Source organism: Podarcis liolepis, assembly GCF_965112155.1.
Source record: "Podarcis liolepis genome assembly, chromosome: W".
Taxonomy (NCBI): Eukaryota; Metazoa; Chordata; class Lepidosauria; order Squamata; family Lacertidae; genus Podarcis; species Podarcis liolepis.
The window spans coordinates 35,858,433-35,869,594 of record NC_139568.1 but is presented as its reverse complement, the minus strand read 5'-3'; the positions used below and the strand labels follow the sequence as shown (position 1 = coordinate 35,869,594).

General features: G+C 46.7%; 1 long non-coding RNA gene and 1 pseudogene across 2 annotated transcripts in view; one reads left to right on the top strand and one right to left on the bottom strand.

Moving 5' to 3' along the window:
- Window positions 1-636: 636 nt before the first annotated feature.
- The window catches only part of LOC310697719, a 606,556-nt gene continuing 596,030 nt past the window's right edge, over window positions 637-11,162 (bottom strand). Inside the window, exon 3 of the long non-coding RNA XR_014521158.1 lies at window positions 637-710. This is a non-coding gene — a long non-coding RNA (uncharacterized lncRNA). The remainder of the gene's footprint in view (window positions 711-11,162) is intronic.
- LOC310697859 (transmembrane protein 256 homolog) lies at window positions 7,607-8,284 on the top strand (annotated as a pseudogene). Its single transcript has one exon. The product of its transcript is annotated as a transmembrane protein 256 homolog (transcript).

Here is an 11,162-nt window from a genome sequence, read left to right as displayed (position 1 = left end):
CAGGTCGTACTGCGGGGTCAAGCTGTAGAGCAATGGGGGGGCGTATACTGTCCCAATTTCCCATCGAAAACCCCCGGAAATCTTGGCATCTTGGCAAATTGCCCTGCCGTCCAGCCAGCGCTTCCCCTGCGCAGCTCTGCTCGGAAGCCTGAAGCTGACCTAGGCAGGGGGGGCAGAGTGCACGCAGCGAGAAACTGTTGCTGTACGTGTGTGTAAACATAAATCAGGCTTTCACGCACGGTGTCTTCCTTATCTTCTAAAAGTCTTTATTTGTGTAGAAAAACAGCTCTTAAATCTCTCCGGGCGACAACTCACACATCTTGCGTCCTCTCTCCGCAAAAACGAAACAGAACTGAACTCAGGAAACACTCCCCTCAGTAAACTCAACCACGCCTCAGAATGTAAGACGTCACACAGAACCTCTTAACCCTGTAGGTTCTGATTCTCTCCACACCCCCTCTCGCCTTACAATCTGAGAGGAGTTGTGGACACACATATTTACAGACCCTTGAGAGTTCAACACCTTCCCCATTGCCTTGCGCCTCTTCCTGGCGTCTTCGTCAGGCACCTGTTGAACCTCCTCACAAATCTCAGATTCGCACCCAGCCACACCAACCCAAACACTAGTGGCTTCATACCTTTCAGGTGGAATTCCCTTTGTTTCCCGAGATGAACGCCTGGGCACAAACTCAGGTGCTTCTTCTGACCCACTGGGGCCAGCAAGTGCGTCTTCTTCACCAGACGACTCCCCCTCTGACTTGACCCATCTGTGAGCTTTCTCCATTATGCTAACAGGAGATGAAGGCTCACTTTTGGACACTCCTTTAACAACCCGTGGAGATGCCCAAACCTGTTCCGGACCTTGATCCTGGACCTGGTCCTCATTTTCAGGTTCAGCCTCTAGCTCTCCTTCCTCCTCAGATTCAGATAGACAATCTGAGTGAACGTCAGGGCTCACTTTGCGCCTTGCCCAACCATCCTGCTCACAGAACTCAGCATGCTTGCTGACCAGAAGCTTGGTCTGATCACCCTCTGGGTATGCAAACTTCCACCCATTTGTTGCAGGATCATACCCACAGAAGATCATTTCCTGGACCTTTGGACCACCCTGCTCTTGCAGAAACTTCAGTACCGACACCACAGCTTTCGATCCAAATACACGGAGGAAATGCAGGTTTGGCTTCTCTCCGTAAAGCATAAAATGCGGGGTGTCACCTACCACTGAATTGTAGGACCTATTCTTCGTGAAATTTACAAATTTAATTCCTTCCCCCCAAAAGCTTTGAGGCAAACCAGAGTCATTCAGTAGAATCTCTGTTGCTTGAACCAGAGCTTTGCTCCTAAGCTCTGCCACTCCCTTCTCCTGAGGAGAAGTCACCTTGTGACGTATCCCTTTCTGGCGAAAGAATTTCTGCAGAGCAGACCCAGTGACCTCCGACCCTCGGTCACTCTGGAACCCCTGCACCTTGGTGGAGAACCTTTGTTCCACCTCCGCAATCCAATCTTTGATCAGTTGCGTTGCATCCTCTTTCCGTTTCAGAGGATAAAACCAGCCAACCTGGCTAAAATCATCCTGCAGCGTCAGCCCAAACCTGGCCCTGCCAAGACTCTGCTTTTGCATGGGCCCAAAAAGGTCTGTGTGCACAAGCTCAAAAGGCTTTGTGGCCACCCTCTCCACTCTGGGAAAACCACACCCTTTTACATTGGCTTTTCTGCAAGCCCTGCACCTTAGGGGTTTACCACATTCCCTTATTTTGCACCCTTTAGTGCACTCCGATAGCATCTGGATATCCTCACAGGAACCATGTGACATTTTCTTGTGCCACACGCAAGCACATGAAACATGAGCATGAACATTTGCAGACTTTGCCTGTACTTTCTCAGTACACCCTTTACCCTCCAGAGGTGATTCAAGAACAAAAAAGCCGTTGTGCCCTTTTGGAACACTGATCAGGACTTTCCCCCCTCTGGAAATTGTGCAGACATCCTTCTCAAAGCAAACCTTATACCCCTCCTGTAAGAGACAAGGTACAGATAAAATACAATGTTGTATCCCCGGTGCCACGTAGACTCGCAGCTGCGCCTGCAAAACAGAAACATAAACATGTCCAACTTTAGACAATGGCTTTTGTAAATTGTCTGCAAAACACACTGTCTTCCCAGCCAAAACAGGTTTGCAGTCCCACATCTCAACACCAGGTGTCTCAGTTATCAGATGTTTGTTGACAGTACTGTCAATAATCCAACGTATCACGTTGCTCTCACTGCAGCTGTCCTTCCAAGCTGCCATCACAACAAACGTCTCACTGCCCCCGTCCTTGGGGCCTTTGCAGGTGTCCTCTACAACCGCCATGGATGCAGTTAGCTGATAAGCGCCGTCTTCCTCCTCTGAGCCACGTCCTCTCTGTGACTTCCCATGCCTGCCTCCTCTGCTGGACTGGTTGCCATGGAAACCCGGCTGATTCCCATGGGAAACGACCTTGGAGACATCCTGCCCTGTCTCCCTTGCTCTCTGTGGGCAGTTGCGACGCAGATGGTCAGGAGAATTGCAAACGTAGCAGCGACGAGCGGAAAAACACTGGGGTGAGCTCTCAGCTAACAAAGCTTCCGGGCCAGCTCCGCCCCCTCTGAAACGGCACTTCCCCTCGTCATACACAGTGGAAACTTTTCCAAACTGGCTTTTGGGCTTCTCTGCCCCCCCCCCCGACACCTCCAACAGCACTCCGTGAGGCTGTAAAATCAGGGCTTCTGGCTGAGCACTCGGCATCATCCTGCTCCTGGCCTCCTGCTGAGCTTTGACACAAACCCCTCAGCACTTTCCAGGCTTCACAGGCCGACTCAATGCCTTCCAAATGCGGCAACAGCTTAGCGTGTACGCTTGCTCTCAACATGCAGATCTCAGCTCTCACTGCTTTCTCTCTCTGCATTTTCTCCTCCAGAAAAGCAGACTGCAGCTTTTCTGCATCTCTGTCCACCAGTTGTGCATTTTCAGCAGCAGCTGGTTTGGCTTGGGACGGCTCTTTCTTGCATACTTCCCACAGGCCAGTTGCCCAAAAGCAGGCTCTCACCCTCCTGACCCAGGTTTCCCACGACTGGGTGGTGAGCTCTTCAAGCTTCTCAAGCGGAGCTTCAAGCACCTCTTGGTCATCTGCCATCTTCCCCCGGGGCCCAGCGTACTCACGTAAACAAACAGCCGCTCTCCAGCTCCCGGTCCAGCAGATCAGCTCCTCCCAGCTGAGTTCGTCTGCCTCTCTCAACTTCAGGCAGGACTCAAAGCTGGCTTCAGCGTCGTCAGCTTGCCTCCAAACGTTAGGCACAGCTCCAAGCTCTCTGCAGCCTTTCCTCAGCTGGCTCCCACACACCGGCACGTCTGGCAACAGCTTCAAAGCGTTTCTGACCATCCATAACCTCTTGGCATCTTGGCAAATTGCCCTGCCGTCCAGCCAGCGCTTCCCCTGCGCAGCTCTGCTCGGAAGCCTGAAGCTGACCTAGGCAGGGGGGGCAGAGTGCACGCAGCGAGAAACTGTTGCTGTACGTGTGTGTAAACATAAATCAGGCTTTCACGCACGGTGTCTTCCTTATCTTCTAAAAGTCTTTATTCATGTAGAAAAACAGCTCTTAAATCTCTCCGGGCGACAACTCACACATCTTGCGTCCTCTCTCCGCAAAAACGAAACAGAACTGAACTCAGGAAACACTCCCCTCAGTAAACTCAACCACACCTCAGAATGTAAGACGTCACACAGAACCTCTTAACCCTGTAGGTTCTGATTCTCTCCACAGGAAATTCCTTGCATATGGCGTCCACGTCCACTTGTAAGCTAGTGTGGTTCACCCCGGTGACGGCTAGCCCCAGTGGTCCAAACTATGCCAATCCCAGTAAGCTAATGTAGGGGCCCTTGACCACAAGCAAGTCCAGTTGCCGCGTCCACCCTCGATATTGCACCCTGAAGGTCCCCACCCCCATTGTGGGGACCTTACGTTTCTGGAAGTCCCGGAGGGTGAATGGGGCCGGCCTGAGTTTGGGACCCCCAGTAGGACACAGTTTCTTTAAGGTCCTTGCCGAGATTATGGATAGAGTTGAACCCATGTCAAGCTCCATGTGGCACGGGGCCCCCTCTATCTGTACCTCTACATAAATTTTCTCTACATTGGGGTGGGGCAACTGGTATACCTGGAAGTCTGTGAGCTCTGTCGAGTTGCCTTGGTGCGTTGGGCCCTGGGACCTGGAGCTCTTCGATTGGTCATCTGATGCCTGGCGTCGGGTGGGCCGAGCCCGACACACCCGGGCGATATGTCCCAATTTTCTGCACTGCCTGCACTCTGCGTTGCGGAAACGGCAGGTCCTCCTCTCGTGACTCTCCCCGCAGCTTGCGCAGTTCCCTCCTTCTCGTCGAGGCAGCTGTGGTCTGTGTGCTGCTTGAGTGCGCTGCTGTACTCGGTGCACCTCCTCCCTGTCAGATCCTGAGTCGTCGGTGAGGTCTTCGTGGTGGACCCTCGGTTGGGACAGCAGGCTTGGTTCGTGCCTCTTGCGTCGACCTCTCGGCAGCTTCTGTTGCCAGGGCCTCCTCCAGGGCGACCTGGAACGTTAGGTCCTTCTTGGCGTAGAGGCGTCGTTGCAGCTTCTCATCCTTCAGGCCACCGACGAGGCGGTCACGAAGCATGTTCTCCAATTCTGAGAAGTTGCAGAACCGGGCAGCTTGGCGGAGAGAGGTCACAAACCCTGTTATGGTTTCCCCAGGGGCTTGCCGCTTTGCGTAGAAGGCATTTCGACGAGCCACCACTGAGGGCTGCGGCGAAAAGTGCCCCTTCAGCTGTTCCATTATTGTTTTGTATGGAACAGTAGCGACGTCTTCAGGCACAAGGAGAGCCCGGGCAATTTCAAACGTCTCCTCTCCGCAGACGCTGAAGAACATCGCCCTCTTCTTGGCATCTTCTTCGTCGGTGACCCCTTTGGCTTCTAGGAGGAAGGTGAAATGGGAGGCATACGCTTCCCAGTCTCCGGATGCTGGGTTGAACGGTGAGAAGCTGCTGTTGGTTGCCATTCTGAGTTCCTTGGGTCCCGGAGCTGAAGCCTGGATACACGGTGCGAGGCAGCGGTGCGGCAGGTGGCGGTGCTGCGGTGCTGTGTGTGGCGGTCAGCTCAGTGGGATCCCATCCTCGTCGCCAGTGAAATATACTCAGAGTCGAGAGTGGATTTCATGCTCTTTATTCAGCTCATGGTGGTGAGGAGGGAATGGAAGTCCCCTCAAAGTATCTGCTTTATATACATTATTTACACAATGGGCTGCACGTGATTGGCTAATTCCGGAATTCTCCTGTAGGCCAATTGGGTTGTGGATTCACTTCTATCTGGAGCTGGATTGGGTGGCTCCTGCCAACCAATCATACTGCTGCATTGTTCTAGGACCAATCAGACTGCTGCATTCTGAATCCTATTGTTCTAGGACCAATCAGACTGCTGCATTTTGGAGCCTATTGTTCTAGGACCAATCAGACTGCTGCATTTTGGATCCTATTCAACTCAGTACATAACACCACTTTTCAACTTTCTAGAGGCAAGGGACCTATTAGGATTATCCGCCTCTGGAGGCTGGTGTATCTAATGGGTTTCCAGGTAACGCTGAGGTTTTTTTCTGTCTGATATGACTGGCACTCCTATCAAAGCCCTGGCCAGCCTCTGGAACATCTGAATGGCTCAGGCTTTTGACATGATCACTTCTGAGCATCCTCTCCCACTTGACTCCTTGGTATACTGCAGAACTTAGGGAAAGGAAACAAGTTGAAAGATGGAGGAAAGATCTCGCTGAATACAACTGAACAGTGGTGTGGGCTCATCATTAAGCATACATAGTGGTACTGAAGATAGCAGTATACTCAGCTACAAGTGATCGCTAATGAAGAAGAAAGACAGTCCGACTCAAGGAGGTGGTGGAACCAATGGTAGCTATGTGTAAGCACTGTGACTTGTTTGCAAAGCATTTTGAGGATAAAACCACTTGCATCCGCTGGGATCTTGACTCTGCTGTTATAGCAGATGAGTCTCATGGGTGTCCAGAGCACTGTCTAGTCCTGTTGTTTTGGATAATTTTCAGATAGTAAGGCTTGAGGATGTGGACAAGGTGTTTGTATTAGTCAGGGTAACGACTTGTGCTTCGGACTCTTGCCCTTCTTGGCTGATAAAAAGTAGCGGGGGTGGTGGTAATTGACTGGGCCAGGAAGAGTGTTCCTATTTCCATCTGAAATGCAGGACGGCATAACATTCTGATCCAAGTTTCATTCAGAAAACATTATTCATAATATCAGCAGCAGGCTGCTGCAGTCAAATTGGCCAGTCAGAATGGAAAATCCTATTTTAACAAAACCAATAAAAGAGAGCGGCAATACTATTTTCTTGTTTCCCTTGTTCAACTACAATTCCATAAAACAGTGGATTTGTAGGTTCTCATTAATAAAAAATAAATAAAGGGTGTGAGGGGTGGGTGGGATCGATGTGCCTATACTTCTTAAATCCACCCCTGGGCCTTTTCTATACTGAAAATAGTGTTAATTTGTTCCCCTTCCACTGCTGTAAATATTGCTCCCTTAGAAAATAAGTGATTTGTTTGACTGGAACAAAATCCATCTTGTGTCTCCAAGTGGTTTAGGGTTGTATGATCTATGTCTGGATTGGCCCACTTAATGCTATTTATTGCTCTATGAATGATATTAAGATGGATTTCTTAAGTGTGGTGGAATTACCTTTTCTTCTTTTGTGCAATTTTTACTTGCCTTAGCAAACAAGACTTTGTCCATGTACCCATATAAAATAACTATTATCGTTCTTTTCCTCTGCATTTTTAAAGCATAAATATTATTGGCTTTGAGGCAACAATGACAGAACGTGCAGACATCAGAAAAATGCCAGCTCCAGCCCAACCAGAAGTAAAATGTATAGGGCATATTGAGAGATGGGTGGCAAAGCTGTGCATATGCTTTGTCCTCCCCGGCAGTATATATTGTGGGAGAGTAGCTAGAGGAAGCAGAGAAAAGCTCCAACCAATATTATTTTTTCTATATTTTTTTTTAATTTTGGAGTTTGCTTGTTTATTTTAAATTCAATTTGTAAAGGTCCCTTTAGAAACGAAAAGATACAAACACAAGTTAAGCACACAGTTTGCTTTTAGTTCAACACTTTCTTCATCCATCAATTTTACCCAAAATCACAAAAGTAATATTACAAAGCTTTCACAGTGCACGTTTACATATTCTGCATATACATCTATTCACTCTTCAAACAATGCATTTCCATTGAATTTGGCTTCAAAAACAACAACACATCAGGCTGGAAATATATAATGTTTTAAACCAATGTGTTTTTCCTCTTAAAAAAAGAAAATATATTACTTGGAAAGAAGCCCATAGTGCACTAATTCCCAAACAAGACACGGACATAAGGCAGGTGAAAAATTATAGGCCAATCTCGCTCCTAAATAATGATTACAAATTATTTGCCAGTATATTGGCCAATAGACTTAAAAATGTATTTGGAGAGGAGATTGGAAAGAACCAAACTGGATTTCTACCTGGTAGACAGATGAAGGACAATGTTAGAAATATAATTGATATGTCGGGCGCCGGGGCGTTTTTCTGACGGCTTGTTGCGCTGAGCGGGGCTGCAGCCGTCGGGGCGGCCGCCTATGGGGCTCACGATTTCCGTCGCAGCGACCGAGATGACGACTTGAAAGAGCTCTACGAGATGGCCAACAAATACCACTTCCTCCACAGCCTGGCCCTCCTGGCTGTGCCCCACTGCCGCTATCCCATGATGGCCGGCAGCATCCTGTCTCTGGGCATGGGGATGTTCTCTGGCGCCCTGTATTACCACGCCGTGACAGGGGACCCGATCCTGACCAAGGCAGCCCCGTATGGTGGTTCCCTCCTCATCCTCGGCTGGATCGCCATGGCCCCTTGACACCCCGTTCTCTCCCCATGTGGCCCCCATCTCCCAACGCCAGGGCAGCCAGCCCCGCCCCTCCCTCCTCCCTTAGGCTAGCCAGAAGGGAGCCCTAGGAGAGGAGAGATTTCCAAATGTCAGAGTGGGATCCCTTGAGGTCTTTAGCCCACCCCGAATGCGTCTCTATCCTGCATCTTGGAATTCCCCGAATGCCGAATCCCTTTTAAAAAAGCCAAGATCCTTCCCCTCCCCCCAAAAAATTGCAACCAGATTTGAGTTTGCGATGGAGGCTTCGAAATGCAATGTCTGATCGGTGCTTTTCAATTGCTGTTTTTTAACTTAATAAATGATGAGAGTGATTTCACTTTTTAAAAAACCCACGCACCTTTTTTTCCTGTGAATAAATTTATTCCGTGGGGGGGGGGAGAGAAAGAAATATAATTGATATAATGGAATATCTGGACTCCAGGAGAGACAAACAAGCCGCCCCAATGTTTCTGGATGCTGAAAAAAAAATTGATAATGTGTCTTGGCATTTTATGAAAAGAAATTTAGAATTTATGGATATCGGTGAAAAACGTTTAAATGGTATTCGGGCTATTTATTTGGAACAATATGCTAAATTGATAGTTAATAATAACTTCACAGACAAAATTGAGATAACAAAGGGAACCAGACAGGGGTGCCCGCTATCGCCATTGTTATTTATAACAATACTAGAGGTCCTGTTGAGGAAAATAGAAGCAACAAAAGAAATAAAGGGGATTGGTGTAGGCTCAAAAGAATATAAGTATATATAAGAATGAAATTATCAATGATGGGTAGATTCTCAACTATCAAAATGAACGTGTTCCTGAGACTGCTGTTTTGATTTCAGACAATTCCGGTTATCAGTGGAACAAAACAATTTAATGTATGGCAAAGAAGATTGTCTAAATTTATCTAGCAGGTTAAAAAGCCAAGAATTGAGTATAAAATATTGACAGATGCAAAAGAAAGAGGCGGTTTTTCCCTGCCAGATCTAAAAATTTACTACGAGGCGGCGTCTTTTTGTTGGTTGAGAGAATGGATAAGGTAAAAGGTAAAGGCCCGTACAGGCCAGTCTTGACAGACTCTAGGGTTGTGCGCTCATCTCACTCTAGAGGCCGGGAGCCAGCGCTGTCCGCAGACACTTCCGGGTCACGTGGCCAGCGTGACGAAGCTGCTCTGGTGAACCACCAGAGCAGCACACGGAAACGCTGTTTACCTTCCCGCTGTAAAGCGGTACCTATTTATCTACTTGCACTTAAGGGTGCTTTCGAACTGCTAGGTGGGCAGGAGCTGGGACCGAACGACGGGAGCTCACCCCGCCGCGGGGATTCGAACCGCCGACCATGCGATCGGCAAGTCCTAGGCACTGAGGTTTTACCCACAGCGCCACCCAGGATAACCTTAGATAATTCAGATATATTGGATTTGGAGGGATTTGACAACAGATTCGCGTGGCACGCCTACCTGTGGTCAGAATGGTCAGAATGCACAGAGGGTTTTTGAACCATACTATTAGAAAATCATTGTATGAGGTGTGGAGCAGACATAAAACATTATTGGAATGCAAAACTCCGAGGTGGCTCTCACCTCTGGAGGCTTTTGCAGTCAAAAAAATACATAAATATGGGAACTGAATGGGCGACATACAAAGACTTGCTGATGGAAGTGATAATAAAACAAAGTTAAAGACATTCGAAGAACTAAGAGGAAAGGTAACCGATTGTTACAAGATGTGTTTAGAGAGGATAATAAAAGAAACGGATTTGGAAGTAGCAAATCTAAATTGGAGACAGAATTGCTGGGTAGTAAAATGAAAATACTGTCGGAAATGTATCAGTTACTACTGGAGTGGCACACAAAGGATGAAGAGGTAAAAAGTGTTCTGATTAGGTGGGCCCAGGATTTAGGGCACAATATTGATTTTAAAAGGTGGAGAAAACTGTGGACCGAAACAATTAAATTCACAGCATGTGTGTCACTCAAAGAAAATATATTTAAGATGATGTATCGATGGTATATTAGACATGCCCAACTTGCTAAGATGTATAGAAATCAAGACAAAAATTGTTGGAAGTGTAAGGAGAAGGAGGGGAACTTCCTCCATCTGTGGTGGACTTGTTCTAAAGTGAAAGCCTTCTGGGACATAATATACGAGTTAAAAAAGGTTTTGAAATATAATTTTAATAAAAAACCAGAGGCATTTCTATTAGGCTTAATTGGTGAGGAAATACATAAAAGTGATGTAAACATGTTTATGTATGCCACAATGGCTGCAAGGACACTTCTGGCTCAGAAATGGAAGCAGCAGGAAGTTCCAACACTGGAAGACTGGCAGCTCAAGATGATGGCGTTCGAAGACATAATCCGGAATCAGCGTGACGAACTGTTTCCAAAGGACTGGAACACATTTATGAAAGAAAATTGTAAACATTTGAAAACGTTTGTAGGCTTGAATTGAAATGTTTTGTAATGTAACTATAAGGAACTGATTTACCGATAATAAGGTGAAATATTATAATTTGACAAAGGGTAAATAAGTGCTTATAGAAATGCGAAGAATATGGAAAGTTATGTGGAAGTCAGAAAGAGGTCGATGCTCTTATATATTAAGTCATAGAATTATGTAACAAAATGTGAATATGATTTAATGGAAAACTCAACAAAAATTACTTTAAAAACATAAAAAGGGAAAATATATTAGGAGTGGCTTTTCTTTTAATAAGTTAATAAATGAACTACTTCATTGGCACAGCATCCGAATGAGGTGTAGTGGTTGTATAGTTCTTGATACCTTTTGTTTCATAGTTATATTTGGGTTGCTGCTTAAAAAAAATGGTTAGCTTTTTGTATCATAAAGATCACAAAACTGATTCCTAATATACAACTGAAAGCAGAAATGGGGCACTTTTCCCTTTTGCTTTGCTGCAGATATGCATGCTATTTTACCATAGCTCACAGAATGGCATGATGGCACCTTTTTACTACATATGTGAATTATTAAAAAAACCTGTTACTCGTTGGAATTGTGTCTGGTCAATATATTTCAGCTTCATGTTTTGTTACGCGTTTAATATTTTTTCTATTTTTTTAAAAGTGCCAGAATTCACGAACACTTCCCTTGTTCTCTAATGGTGCCCACCTGAGAGGTGCTGGATCTGTTCGAGCAAGTTCCAGCTGAGAAAAAGCCCTGGTTCTA